The following is a 16176-nucleotide window of genomic DNA, read 5'->3' on the forward strand; positions in this document are numbered from 1 at the left end:
GCTATGGTAGGAAGTAAAGGAATTTAGATTGCTCCTCTAGGTACTATAGAAATTTAGCTTGTTGTTGTAGGTAGAGGGAAAATACAAATTTCTCCAGTAGGAAGTTTGGTTGCTACTATAGGAAGTCAATATACTCTTACAGGAATTCAGAGTTCAACAGTAGAGATTGATGAAATTTAGGTTATTGCATATCATTCTGAAGCTTTCTTGATACAAAAAATTGTAACATACTCTTACTACAAGCATTCACCTCATACAACATCAACACTTTCATGCTCAAAAACCAATCAACATGAATACCATCAACCATTTCTATTGCAATATGAACTGCATAGATATCCATTTAGGTACTTGCATACTTCCAGATACTTCAACTTCAATGATGGACTAATCAGAGTCCTCAAAGAATTTAGAAATAGTATTTTGAATCGAAACATCAACAACCTCATTATTCAATGCATAGAGATCCTCAAGAATAACATCTTGACTTAAATAAGGAGAAAATATCAACTATGTATGCAAATCAACAATCTCATTATCCTTCTGCAGAATAACTTCCTCAAGAGCATTAATGGCATCAAAACAATAAGAAACTTGTAAATCCATTGCATTCCCTACTTGAGAAACCTCTATTGCAATAATACTTTTTCCTTTTGAAGCAAATTAATAATTGCTGCAACATTGGTTGCATTTCTCTCCTTTTCAAGCTCAACAAAAAACCAATGAATCATCTCAGTTGGAGATTGAATCATAGAGTGTATCTCATGAAAAATTTCAAAAAAACCATACAAACTGACTGCATTCTACAATTCTTCATGTTCAACCAACTCTTGCAAAGAAAATGTAGTGCAAATCTTGTAATCTTTCTCTTCTTGCAAAGGAATTACAATGCTAATCTTACAATTCCATAAGGCTTGTAGTGGAACACTAACTTGTTCTTCAGATTGAGCAATGCAATGATTTGAAATATTATCTTGCACATTGAAAACATGGGTATCCTAAACAAATACATCCAAAGATGATGCATTTTGCACTACGAGTAGTGGCACTTCTTCAAGTTTGTGCAAAGTTCCTTAATTGAAATCCAACTTATCACTACATTATCTTCCTTAGGATCAATAAGAGAACCAATAAAATCATCCACAATGTCATCTTCATTGAAAAAACCATAATCCTCAAACTTATCATCCATAACAACACCATCTTCTTGAATATATATTTGATCTTCTTGATCACCAGTTTGAGCATCTTCATTGTTCATAATTGCTTGATTTTTTTCTTCTTGATTAAAGATGACTGGAGATTGATTATGAGAGTTTGCAAAATACCAAAATATGAAAAATGCATTGACATTATTGATGCAAATTGTGTGATGATCCACTCTCCTATTAGCAAGTTTCTCTATTAGGTTTGGAGGATTCTTGGCTTGTTTGGCTCTTGTCCTCTCTCACTTCCTTTACCTCAATCCTTGGCAAGACCATGGATAAAGAGCACCAATCATCATCATCATCGCTTGAACTTGAGTTAGAATCTAAATCGGAATCCAAAATTTCTTCATATATTTCCTTAATCTTTCAACTACCGTAAGCAATCTCCCAATATGCTTAATACTTGAACAAGACATGACTTTCTTGCCTTCATGATCATCATGCTAGTCAGAAGCATCATGAATAATATCCTCAAAAGAATCCAACTTCTCCCATGATCTATCTATCTTCTAACATGAGCCCTTCTTTGTTGTGCTGATGAAAACCTCTTCTGAATACAAGCAAACTCATTGCATAAATCAAACATGCAAAAATACTTGTAGAAATTTCCTTCTTCACAAGACCCATGAACATAAGAACACTGCTCTGGAGTATGTCTAGAGACTCAAAGAAAACTTTTCACCACTTTTTCTTCTCCTTGAATTACCCATTTCAATTAATTAGATTGAGATTTTAAACTTTAGAACTGAAAATGAAACATGAATGCTCTCTTGTTAATGCTTTGTAGGCTTCCTGTAGCAAGAAAAAGATAGTGCTTCCTCCTTCTCACTAGATTTAGTTGGAGTTTGTTATAGAGATGGTATTCCTACAATAGTGCTTGCATTTTGAAATATCTATGTGAACAACCTATCTCCATTCTCATGCAGGATTGAAAATCTTCATGCTTCTCCTCATGCAATCTTCTGAAACTCTTGATGTTGTTGCTTTGTGAATGGTTTTTGCAATTCCCAAAACTTGCAGCTAAACAAAATAACATAGTAATTGGCCATCATATGAGAAGAAAGGAAAAATTAACCCTTTGAAATGTATCATTCTTCTTTAGGTAATATATCACTACTTCACACAATTGTCATTGCTTTAGGTGGTTGTCATTGCTTCAGGTAATTGTCACTACTTCAGGAACTCTGTCCATTACTTCAAGTCTTGATAAAAATTTCAAATTTCTCACACCATAGAAAAATACTTTGATTATGCTTTAGATCCAAAAATAGAGAAAATCATAGAAGGGGTTGTAGCTTCTTGCTTTTAGAAGTGTACTGTTACTTCATACAAGACGTTCTACTTCAAACAGGAACTTTGCTTCATGCAACAATTTTGCTTCATATAGGAACTTTGCTTCATGTAGGTATACTACTTCATGCACAAATTTTGCTTCATGAATTTTTGGCCTCAACCTTTGCCATTTGTGCTAGTATTTTAATGTAGAGAAATAGGGAAGCAATGGTAGAATGCATACACAAAAAACCCTTTCAACTCCATACAAAAAATTCATTTAAAACAAGAATGCATAATAGGATAGGTAGTGCATCATACGAAAAATACCCAATTGTATATCACGCATCTCATATAGGAAACTCAAATATAACCACATAGAAATATGAGAACACATACTTAATCACTAATAATCAGAGAATCAAAAATAAAACATAAGGAACATGATAGAAATATCTCGGGTAAGTTACCCATGAATATATGTGTGCATCACATGAGTTCAAAATAAGGTATTTTTAAAATACCATTTTTATACATTTTCTACATACAAAAAGGTATAATATAAAGGGGTTATTTATAGATTGAATAGAAAAGGATTATGTTTTATTTAGAAAAAAATCATAAATAAGGATATTTATAAATAGGCCTTGAACGCACGTGATGTAGAGTTTATATATATAGTAACTTTCCCGACAGAAATATTGCAGAAACATAATGAATGATGGCATAAACTGACATATCTAATATATATAATGATAAGAATCCACCATACACAAGTCCTAAACATCAAGGATGATCCAAAAAATGAGAATGACACCAATTTCCTCTTCAGGTTACGTTTTTACAATTGTCTATAAACTACACTTCATGAGGCATACAACCTCATGAGGCATTTAAGGATTGGCCCACACATAGAACTAATATGACTACGGTACTACTCATACGAAGGACAAACATAATGTATGAAATTTGAATCCATAGCTAACAAGTACCACATGAAATACTGTTGTAAATGCATTTAAATTAGTCTCTAGATGGCTATTACAAACTCTCTAGGAGAGTAAATTGGATGCTTCCTTAACTCAGAGGAATAAAGGGCTATTATATATGAATCACCTAATTCAAGGGGGGCACATTTAGCTGATTTTATAGAAGTAGATGATGTTTTTGATGAGCACATATTCATGATCCTACTTCCTTAGACCTAGCCCAGCAAGATGTACATTGGTGGTTTCCAGGCCGTGTTAGACAAATTGAACTCTAATGCCAAGATGTACATTGGTGGTTTCCAGGCTGTGCTAGACAAATTGAACTCTAAAGCCAATAATAGTACTTGGGAACTTGTTGATTTGCAATCTGGCAAGAAAGCTATTAGCATGAAATGGGTTCTTACCCTCAAAACACAAGGCTACTTGTACTATTGATGGGTATAAGACGCATTTGGTTACCAAAGGCTATGCTCAAAAGAAGGGCATAGATTATGAGGAGACATTGTCTCCTACATCCCATATAAGTACATTGAGATATGTTATTGCTATGGCTACTCATCATGGTGGTTGGAAGGTATATCACTTGGGCATTAAGACAACATTCTTAAACGGTGACATGTATGAGGATTTTTATGTGCCACAATCTCCAGGGTTTGTGGTTAATGGAAAAGAGCACTTGGTTTGTGAGCTAGATGAGGCTCTTTATGGATTGAACTAGGGTCCTTTTTCTTGATATTTGAAAATTGATGCTTTTTTGCCAAGCAAAGGGTTCAAAAATAGTGCAATTTCTCCCACTTTCTACATTAAGAATAAAGAAGGGGGAGAGTGGACGGGAGGACTTATTGGTTATCATCATTTATATGGATGATATGCAACTCATCGGACCTAAAGATGATGAAATTGTAGATTTCAAGACTAAATTGAAACATGCATTTGCTATGTCAAATATGGGCTATCAATACTATTATTTGGGAATTTAGTTCAGCCAAAATCAGCATAGTATCATCATGTCATGATCACAATACGTGGAAAAGATTTAAAATAGGTTTAACATGCAAGACTATAGACCTATGAGCACTTTGATGGAGCCAGGTTGAAGCTGTCCATGCATGATGGTAGTGAGATGCTCGTGAAAGTTACTATATGTATATCATCTACATCACGTGTGTTCAAGGCCTATTTATAAACATTCTTATCTATGAATTTTTCTTGAATAAAACATAACAATTTTCTATTCAATATGTAAATAACCCCTTCATATTACACCCTTCTATATGTTAAAAATGTATACAAATGGTATTTTAAAAATACTTTATTTTGAACCCACGTGATGCACACAAATATTCATGAGTAACTTACCCGAGGTAAGATGTATGATGTTGCAATTTACAACTAGGTTGTTGGATGTCTTATTTATCTTTCAAACACATGTTGTGGCATAGAGTTTGCAGTATCTCTAGTGAATAGGTTTATAAATCGGCCATAGACCATACATTGGCAAGTTATTAAGTGGGTCTTCAGATATTTGCAAGGTACTGAATCACATGCATTTTTATTTCCCAAGGGGGGATACTTGCATCTACATGCTTACAACGATTTAGATTGGATTGGTGATTCACACTAGGCAGTTTACTAGTGGGCACTTTCTTTCTGGGCCATTCATGTGTTTCATGGCCAAGTAAGAAACACCCTATACTCACTACATTCTCTTGTGAGGTTGAGTACAGGGCCACTTTCATAGCAACAATGGAATATGTTTGGCTATGTAGATTGTTGATTGATTTGCAAAATACTTTCGGGGTCCTATACTTACTCTTTTAGATAAAATCAAAGTCCTATCTTTGTAGCACAAAATGTTGTGTTTCATGCTCGCACAAAAACACATTGAGATGCATTACCATTATGTGAGAGAGAGATTCTATGTAGGAGATATTAGCTTGATAATGTGCCCACATAGGAAAATAATGAAGACATTTTTACCAAAGCGCTACCACATGAGAAATTTGAGGCTTTTCAAAAGTCCTTCAACTTATTCCCCTTTGGTGATTGATTTTCCTTGTACTTCATCACATTGGTGCTATAAAAGGTGTTAGAAGTTTCCAATTCTAGGTAGTGCCCAATGTAATGTGTGTTGTGTGAACACTTATTAAAGTGACAATGTAGGATGTGTACACTGAGTACCTTAGGCACTTAAAGTAGTGAAAATAGGCTAAAGGTTAATAAACTTAGTATGCAGAAGGCTAGTTACACTACAAGATATAGACCTTATAGCGACGTTTAAAGCGACGAAAATACAAACAACAAAATTTGCCCCCGTCGTCGCAAAAAGCGTCGTTATTGACGACGCCATAGAATCGTCGCTATATCCGTCGCTATATGCGACGCATATAGCGACGGTTACAGAGAATTTGCGACGCTCATAGCGACGCCAATAGCGACGCGTGCAGTAAATTTGCGACGCAAATAGCGACGGTAACAGAGAAAGAAAAATTTTTGTGGCAGGGCAGATATAGCACTATGTGCTGTATGAGAGCCATACAACATAGTTTCTGCACTGCTGCATACAAAGCGTTTGCAAACAAAAAGAATAAAACTGATACATGAAATAAATACATGATATCGCATAAAATGCGATTGGTACAATCATGAAACGATATCACTAATACATAGAAAATGTCTATATAGATCGGGCGACTAAAAACTAAAGGTGTGTGAGCTCTAAGGATCCAAGGGCGAGCTACAAATCCTCGTCCCCCGAAAGCTTGTCCCGTTGCAAAGGAGCATCAAACGGATTCTGTAGAAAAAGAAACAACATATCAATCCACCATACAATAATGCATTCAAATATCTCATGGTAACTATGGACAAGAAAGATGAGTGACTTACAGGGCCGCCGCATCTATACAATTGGTTGATCAATGCCTTGAAACCGTGCCTCTCTGCATATCGAGTCTCAAGGCCTTGCGGATCGCGATTTGTAATGGAGTGCTGCAAAGAAAACAAAATGCTAATTATTAGAAACATGATTGTCAGTACAAAGAATATCTCAAAAATTCAAATAAGCAAAACAAAAGAGAAACTTACAAAGTCCTCCAAATATGTCCTATGGTCGCCACTCCCAGGATGATGTACCGATCTGGCCTCGATTCGTGCCCTCGCCGCCTCCCGCTGCTGACTCCAACGTCCTGGCAAATTTGTAGCCTCCTCCCTCAGTCGGCGCCACTCGTCTGCATCTAACCACTCGGGCTTTGGAGCCCCACTCTTGATTGCCTTGCGTGCGTCGGATCGTCTATGTGACATGTATGCACGCATGCAATCCATCATCCAGCCCGTAGAGAATCTATCCACTGCGGCTGGCACCGGGAACTCCTTGTGCAAGGATGCTACTATGTAGTCCTTGCTCCCCTCCGGTATGTTCCTCGCGACCATGCTGCACTATATATTTTGTACTGCACATTGAAACACTCATATTAGATGTAGCAAGCAAATTTAGATACGACACATTCTAAACCCCTCATTACCTTTGGACTACATCCCCTCGAGAACTCCCACTCCTCCATTGAGACCTCTGTCCCTTCGCTGGATGCTGCGGTCAAGGCTCCATGCAACCATCGTGTTGACATAAGCCGCGGCATCTCCTCCATGCCTTCGGGATATCGAATCGGTCGGTGACGCGTACTGCGTCGGAATTCAGCTCGCGCTTCCTCTCGATCTTGCCTTACAATCTGGTACTTGGCGAGCCACGTCTCCATGGACACATGGTGCAACATACAAAAGCGATTCACCTTCTCTTCCATTGAGGCATCCATTATTTTTTCTACCCCATTTCCAACCACCACATCTCCAATCAGCCTATCATCGTCCTTCAGCGTCCATAGCATTTCATTGTCTGGTTCCACCGTTGGTAGCCATTGTGAGATATGCACTAATGCCTCTGACACCAACCAACCTTCCGCCATGCTACCTTCCGGACGAGCTCGTTGTCGCACAAAGCCTTTCAGGGTTTTCATGAAGTGCTCCAAGAAGAACATCCATCGTGTATGGACAAGTCCAACAATCTCCACTTCGTCCACAAGATGCACAAGAAGGTGAACTTGTATCGTGAGCATGCTAGTGGGCAAGTATTTCTCAAAGAGACAGACCGTCTCAACTGCTCCCCGCCTTGCGGATTCAATAGAGGACGTCTTAATCTCTTTCTGTGAGATCCATTGCACCAAAGTCGACAACTTGTAAATGGCCTCGCGAATTTCTGGAGTTAGGCATCCTGCGATCGCGATCGGTAGGACAAACTGCCACAAATGAGAAAGCATTGAGAATAATGGTCACTTTTCAAATTTCAAAATGTCCACGCTAATTAAAATCCATTCTGTTCACAAACCTGACATATCTTATGCCAATCATGGGATTTTAGCCCAGACATTTGGTCATCTTTAGAAAATGCGGACCTGAGAGAACGCATCATACCCGTCGGAGTGCGGATAGACTTGATTACTTGCTTCACAATGCGCTCTTCTTTGGTAGACAAAACCCAGGGAGCGCGAGGAAGGTGCACTCCCCCTTCAGCACTCGACTGCGGCCAAAGCGCCTCCATCTTACCTACCTCCTTTAAATCCATTCATGACCCTATAGTGTCTCTCTTTCCTGTGATGTGGTCCCATAGCAAGCTGCCCACATTTTTGGAAATATGCATGGGATCCAACAAGTGGTTGACCTGTAAGTGGGTCCAATATGGCAACTCGTAGAAAACTGAGAACCGTCGCATTCCATTTGGATGTGATTCCGTGTTTACCATTTTCAGCTTGTACCAGCTTGCAGCGTTCATACGTGCTGGAGGTCGTCCAAGAAAACCTTCCCTGAGTTCATGATCCTCCGGCAAGAAAGCGGCGTGTCCTTGATATACCATCTTCTTCATGGTTCGTGACCTTCGGGAGTCTAACTGTGGCCCACACAATGGACATGCATGATAACCTGAGGTAACGAGACCTGCAAGGCAATCCACGACCTAGTGAATACTTGATTGAATGAAATAAAATATAGATATTACCAGCGAGAAAAAAGGTCCGCTCACCTAAGCACTCTCCCTATCCCAGAAAGTCATGCATCGTCCACATGAGAATGGCTCAAATGTTGGCTGACCGCCGACCATCTCGCGTGCTCATATCTTGCACCATGACCCCCTCCTCCCACAAAATCTTAAGCTCATCGACTAATGGACGAAGATACACGTCCATATTTTTTACTTTGTAACGGCCCGGGACGAGTAAGCTAAGGATGAGATGTCCTTTCTTCGTAGAAAGCCATGGAGGAATGTTGTAGTTGACAAGCACTATAGGCCACACACTGTAAGAAGTCGAGCGCAGACCGAATGGATTCACACCATCCATGGCGAGACCGAGCCAAAGATTCCTTGGCTCTCGCGCAAAGCCTGGGAAGGTAGAGTCAATGTGGCTCCATGTGCGCGAATCTACTGATATTCGTTGAACTCCATCCGTGGACCTATTGTGCACATGCGACGTTGTCAAGCTTGCCATGGCAGACGTGTGAAACATGTGGTTTATGCGGGGGATGAGCGAAAAGTGTCTGAGAACTTTTTGAGGGATGGTCTGCCCTTGCAAGTCCTGTCGATACCTGTGAGCACCACACTTTGGACATGTCTCCATAGTCTCTTATTCATCTCAAAACAATATGCAGTCGTTGATATATGCATGGATGTTATTGTAGTCCATGCCAAGCTTCCGTAAAACATATCGTGCATGGTGTTTGCAGGTGGCAATATATGATATTTCAATAACCTGAAAAAAAGCATAAAATACCTTGAAAAAACACAAATGTTTGCAATAATACTATTTTTTAAAAAAACAATGAAGTCTATGTGCAAGGTACCTGAATAACTCAGTCACACTCGTATCACTCCAACCGTATTTTGCTTGCACACTTAAGAGTGCAAGCAATGTCTTCAACCGAGATACTCGACACCCATCATATAATGGTATGGATGCTTCCTCTCTAAGCGGGTCAGATGTCTCAACACCCATGGAAATCAATGCATCGATCATTGCCTCCATCTCAGGCTCCAAGATTGTAGGCAAGTCGGGAAGGTTGTCTGTCTCCTCTGGCATTGACGGTATAGATGGGCCTTGCGAGTGGTCGATTGGCTCCTGCAATCCATCCATCGCACGCCCACGAACTCTTCTAATTGGCCGCAAAGGGTGCACTCCCCCTTGGTTCGAGACATCACCCCCCTGGATACAAAATTTGCCAACAAGACCCAATCTTTTTGTGTATGGTTTTCAATTAGCTTGAGAGTACAATGCATGAAAAATGCTAACTTCAAATTACCGTTTGCTGAAAATCCGCAATCGTCTGATCAATGATCTCAGATTGAAACTCGCCAAATCGTCGTACGTATTCTATAGACAATCGGCGTTTTTGTCTAATTGCCAACTTGCATTGAGAGCAAGAACATGGGACACGCTGATTAAGATACGTCTCGCGGTCTTGAACAATAAAACCTTCTTCGTTTGCCATCTTATCTACATTACAGCAAACGAGGCTTAAATGGATAGCTTTATGGAGATGTAGGAGATGTACGTCAAGTTGCAAGTTGACCATAAACCTTGCATTGTATATAGTAGTCGAGAGATTTTCCGATGTTATATCTCGGCCTTGTATCATGCTCAACGATTTGTTTGTCCCGGTAGATAATTATTTGTTATATCTCGGCTTTGAGTATAAGTAATCCATTTTAAAATTAATGCGCGCCATCTATGAAATTTTATAACTATAGTAATAAAATTTATTTCAATCAATTCTACTCATAGTCATAAGACCTGAGAGAAATTATCCTATACTCAATTTAAGGGTTTCTTCTTCTATAACAATAATTTTGGGTTCATTTTGATGAAGTACGTGGCCCATGGCAAAGCACATTGCATACCATTATCAATAAGTCTATTATCTTAAATTTCCTTCCCCTCCCTCTCCCTCTCTTTCTCTCCCTCTCTCATTTCCTTCCCCTCCCTCTCCCTCTCCCTCTCCCTGTCTTTCTCTCACCCTCTCCCTCTCCCTCTCGTTCTCTTTCTCTCCCTCTCTCATTTCCTTCCCCTCCCTCTCCCTCTCCCTCTCTTTCTCTTTTTCTCCCTCTCCCTCTCTATCTCTCTTTTCCTTCCCCTCCCTCTCCCTCTCCCTCACTTTCTCTCACCCTCTCCCTCTCCCTCTCGTTCTCTTTCTCTCCCTCTCGTTCTCTTTCTCTCCCTCGCTCATTTCCTTCCCCTCCCTCTCCCTCTCTTTCTCTTTTTCTCCCTCTCCCTCTCTATCTCTCTTTTCCTTCCCCTCCCTCTCCCTCTCGTTCTCTTTCTCTCCCTCTCTCATTTCCTTCCCTCCCTCTCCCTCTCCCTCTCCCTCTCTTTCTCTTTTTCTCCCTCTCCCTCTCTATCTCTCTTTCTCTCTCATTTCGTAAACAAGCAAAAAATAAAGTGATTTAAACATCCTCCAAGCAAAAGGGAGAGGGAGAGATACAATGCACTCTCCCTCTCTTTCTCTTTCTATCCCTCTCTCATTTCCTTCCCCTTCCTCTCCCTCTCGCTCTCTTTCTCTCTCATTGCCTCTCCTAAACAAGTAAAAAATAAAGTGATTCAAACATTAAACAAGAAAAAGGGAGAGGGAGAGAGAGAATGCACTCTCCCCCTCCTCCCTCTTTCTCTTTCTCTCCCTCTCTTATTTCCTTCCCCTCCCTCTCCCTCTCCCTCTATTTCTCTTTCTCTTTGTCTTTCTCTTTCTTTCCCTCTCCCTCTCCCTCTCCCTCTCTCTCTCCCTCTCTTTCTCTCTTACTCTCTCGTTTCCTCTCTTCAACAAGCAAAAAAGAAAGTAATTTAAACATTAAACAAGCAAAAGGGAGAGAGAGAGAGAGAGAGAATGCACTCTCCCTCTCTTTCTCTCCCTCTCCCTCTCCCTCTCCTTCTCTTTCATTTCCTCTCCTAAACAAGCAAAAGAGAACGATTTAAACCTTCAACAAACAAAAGAAAGAGAGAGGGAGACTCACCAATGAGATATGGCGAGTGTGGGTGGCTTCTCTTTGCAACGAGGGCTCCTCCTCTCCTTCGCGAACAACGGCGGTGGCGGCGGCGGCGGCAAGTCTCTTCCTCTTCTTCTCTCACAAAGCCTTCGCTCTCTCCCTCGCTCTCGCTCTCAAAAGGCGAAGAAAAGAAAATGAAAACGGCGCTCTGGTTTCGGCCGCGCTTTTTTTCCCTGCGGCGTCGCTATTGGCGTCGTTATTTGCGTCGCAATTGCGACGCCAATAGCGACGCCGCTATCCGCCGTCGCTAATCGGCATCGCTACTAGCTCAAATCCTTGTAGTGTTAGGCCAATTGATGACCTAAACATTAGTTGTAATTTCACTCTATCTTTTCTATTCAACAAGCACATTCGTATGGTTTCGGCTCACACTCTCTTGCTATCGTTGTCTCTTCTCTCTCTCTCTCTCTCTCTCTCTCTCTCTCTCTCTCTCTCTCTCCATAGCTAGTACCATTTTTTATAGATACATCCTTAGGTACATCATCATGAAAAGGCCTCAACAAGCTCACATGAAAGGCATTGTGTATCTACCAATGTCGAGGAAATTTCAAGCCAAGAACAACATGGGTGATCCTCTCCAACACCTAAAAGGGTCCATAGTATATCATACTTGAGCTTCAACTTCAGATACAATCTCTTTTTGCCTTTCATCTTTTTCAGCCTTGCCTTTTCAAGATGCAACAACACATAATTGCCCTCTGCAAAATGCAAAGCACGTTGATAATGATTAGTTGCTCTCGTTTGCCTTTCTTGAGACCTCTAAAGTGCATCCTTAACCTTTTCATAGGCTGCATCTATGTTTCCCACAGAGTGATTAACATTAAAGATCTTATCCTTAGTGTGCAAGATGGATGGTACCTTCTTGCCACCCTCCACAACCTCAAATGGAGCCTTGCTAGTGGAACTATGCATTGTATTGTTATATACAAACTCTACCAAAGGAAAATACTACTCCCATTGTATCTTATGCTTAGATACATAGCATGTTAGAAGATTCAACATTGTGGAGTTTTCCTCTTTGGATTGACCATCTGTCTATGGATGAAAGGATGAAGAGAATTTTAGCATAGTATCCATGTCTTCAAACAAGTATTTCCAAAACAAACTGGTCATTTGAGAATCTCAATCGTTGATGATTGAATTTGGCATACCATGATACTTGTAAAAATAAGTGTGCCATATGATCACCGTTTATCTTCTTCATCATGGAATACTTAATAACCTTGCAAATAATGGTATGTATCCTATCATTCCTTGTCAATATCCTTGGAAGCTCAAAGATAAAGTCCATAAGAAATGCTTTGTCAAGGTATATCTAGAATAGGAAAGGGTTGCAACAAACACGTCACCTTTTGGCTATCATACTTCAATTTTTATACACCATGCATGTCTCAAAAAGCTTCTCAACATCGTGTCTCAAAGCAAGCCAATGAAAGAGGTGCTCCATTGCCTCTACTGTGGCATCAATCCCTCTATACCTTGCATAAGGAGAAGCATGGATCTCAAACATCACTTTAGTACTCAACTTCTTTGTGATGCACAACCCTCATGCATCATCAAAAACACATCTCTAAGCACAAAGTGCTCATGCTTTGGCCATTGCAAAGCTCATCTTACACATTTTCAAAGTTTGAATCAACAACATTTTGATCCTTCATGGCATCCAAATGTGATATACCATGATGATAGGTAATATCTAAGGCTTAGGTGATAGTGTATTAGCTACTACATTCTTTTTTCCATCTATGTGCATAATGTGAGAGTAAAACATAGATACAAAAATTTCCCATCTAATATGCTTCTCACATAACTTTGTTTGAGTCAAAAAATAGTGCAATGTCTAAGAGTTAAAAAAATACTTGGTGTGCAAGTTGAAAAAGGATTTATATGGTTTGAAGCAAGCTTCTCAAGCATGGTATGCAAAAATTGATACCTTTTTACTTAGCCAAGGGTTCATAAATAGCTCATCATAGTCTACCCTTTACATTCGTAAAGAGGGGCGATCCTTCCTGATCATATGTCTATATGTTGATGATCTTTTGCTTATAGGGACACGTGCTAATCAGATTTCATCATTCAAGTAAAATTATTAGCAAAATTTTGAGTTGTTAGATTCTGGGCTTTTGCACTATTACTTGGGCATTCTGTTCATTCATGATGCTAGAGGCATTGGATTGTCATAGTGTAAATACATTGGTAAACTTCTTGAGAGGTTTGGCTTATAAGATTGCAAGAAAATTTGTACACTAATGGAACCTGGACTAAATTTGACATTGCATGATGATAGTGACTTGTTTGATATCCATACATATACTACAGTAGTTGGATGTGTTATTTACTTATGCAACACAAGACCAGACATACAATTTGTAGTTTCAGCCCTAAGAAGATATATGCATCCACCATGCATGTCACATTGGCAAGCTCTTAAACATGTTTTCCATTCATTACTTGCAAGGTACTAGGACACTTGGATTGCTCTATCCCAAGGGGAACCACTGCACTTACATGCTTTCACTGATTCTAATTGGGATTTTGATTATGATTCTCATCACTCCAATAGTGGTATTTGTTTCTTTCTTGGCTCATCTTGCATCTCTTAGCTTAGCAAAAAACAATCCATTGTTGCCACATCATCATGTGAAGTTGAATACCAGGCAGCTTTCACTACCACAATTGAATGTGTATGGCTTAGATGCTTGTTAGCTGATTTGGATGTATTTGTCATGGAGCCTACTCCTTTGTGTAGTGACAATCAAAGTTCCATTGCATTGGCATGGAACCTAGTGTTTCATGCACACATGAAACACATCAAGATTCACTATCACTTTGTTAGAGAGAGGCTACATACAGGTGATATCAGCCTTGTCTATTGTCCTACCAGCAATAATGTGGCAAACATATTCATGAGAGCTCTTCCTCAAGAAAAATTTGAAGCATTTTCCAATGCTTTAAACTTGATCTTCTTTGGTGGATGACCCTTATATCTTGATCTCTCTTCACCCCAGGGGGGTTTGTTGGGTTTGACTCATGCCCACACTCACAGAGGAGTGTCGATGATCTTCAGTAGAACACTGGGGCACTTTTTAGTCTTTGTATGAGAAGTTTTTTCCCCCATATTTATTTCTTTTATTTCATGTGCCTATGTTACATAGTTTGGGCACTTATCGTGTTTTACACTCTTTAGGTGTGAACACTCTCTTATGACCCTATGGTTAAAGAGTTTTACTTTGTATTTGCATCTTATACTTCATATTATTGTATTGGGTGTCATGCTATCACACTCTTACACTCTTCTCACTGTCAACTGTACTCTCAATTGAGCTTTGATCTCTCTTTTCTCCTCACAGTGTTGTGAGTTTATCATGCTACCATGTCTATGCTTGAATGGAAATGTTAGAAATATGATGCTAGCTAGGGAGGCTAAATATCTTTTCAACTTGCGCTTTCTTTAGCGTAGCTTAGGCATTTTTAACTCATTACTTAACTTTGTCAATACTAATTAACTATTGGATTCGATAAGCATGGTCTTTCACTAGTGTCTCTTTTTCTATAGATGGTGCACTAGTATTCAATTTGAGTTTAGCTTTCCTTCTCTATTTCTTGGCACCTTTCTTGCCAATGATCAATCCATTCAAGGATATTGGCCCCTCAAGACTAATTCATTCAGCTTTGCCTTGAGCAGATTTATAGCATCCATGGGAATGAGACTAGTTTCTTCATCTTTAATCATCTCTATAGAGAATAGGCTTAGGAAAATAGAGGGTACAATGGACTTGCTCCTATTTGGCTTACATTGTGGAGGAAAATCATAGGGGGTGCACCTATAAAAAATCATTTATAGAATGTGTATTCACAAATATTAAGAAATACTCTTGCTCTACATGCTATAAAGCCATAGAATGACCCCTTTTACTTTACTAAACTTTCAATTTTTTAAAAAAAATATAATTAAAAAATATCTTTTGTAAATAAAATTCTAAAATTTTAAATAAATAAAATACCCTTTCCTTGGAACTCACATAGTATTTTACATATTGTATAAAATGGACTCCCTAGGTATTTAACTCTCAGATAAGTTACTCATGAATATATGTGTGCATCACGTGGGTTTAAAATAAGATATTTTAAAAATACTATATATATATATATATATATATATATATATATATATATATATATATATATATATATATATATATATATATAAGGTGTAATATAGAATGATTATTATGGATTGAATAGAAAAGGGTTATGTTTTATTCAATAAAAATTCCACATATAAGGATATTTATACATAGGCCTTGAACGCACGTGATGTAGACGATATACATATAGTAACTTCCCCAAGATTTAACTGCACATGTCTAGACAACATTGGTTTTCTTGATTTCCCTTTGCTTGATCTTGTCCTTTTGGCCACCATGGTTGGCTACAAGTCCAATATACAGTAGGATCTTTAGTGGACATTACCCCTTGCTCGTGGCCTCATCCTAACATCATCATGGAAAATGATCAGTTAATCAATGATGATTGGATGCCCTTATTGTCATAATAAAAACATGGAATTGTGTATTCATCTTCTTCTTTGGTATTGAAATATTAGAGTGAGAGCAAGAGAGTGTACACAAGA

This window comes from Lygodium microphyllum, chromosome 16, assembly GCF_053477565.2.
Source record: "Lygodium microphyllum isolate KBCC chromosome 16, Lygodium_microphyllum_v1.1.10, whole genome shotgun sequence".
Classification (NCBI taxonomy): domain Eukaryota; kingdom Viridiplantae; phylum Streptophyta; class Polypodiopsida; order Schizaeales; family Lygodiaceae; genus Lygodium; species Lygodium microphyllum.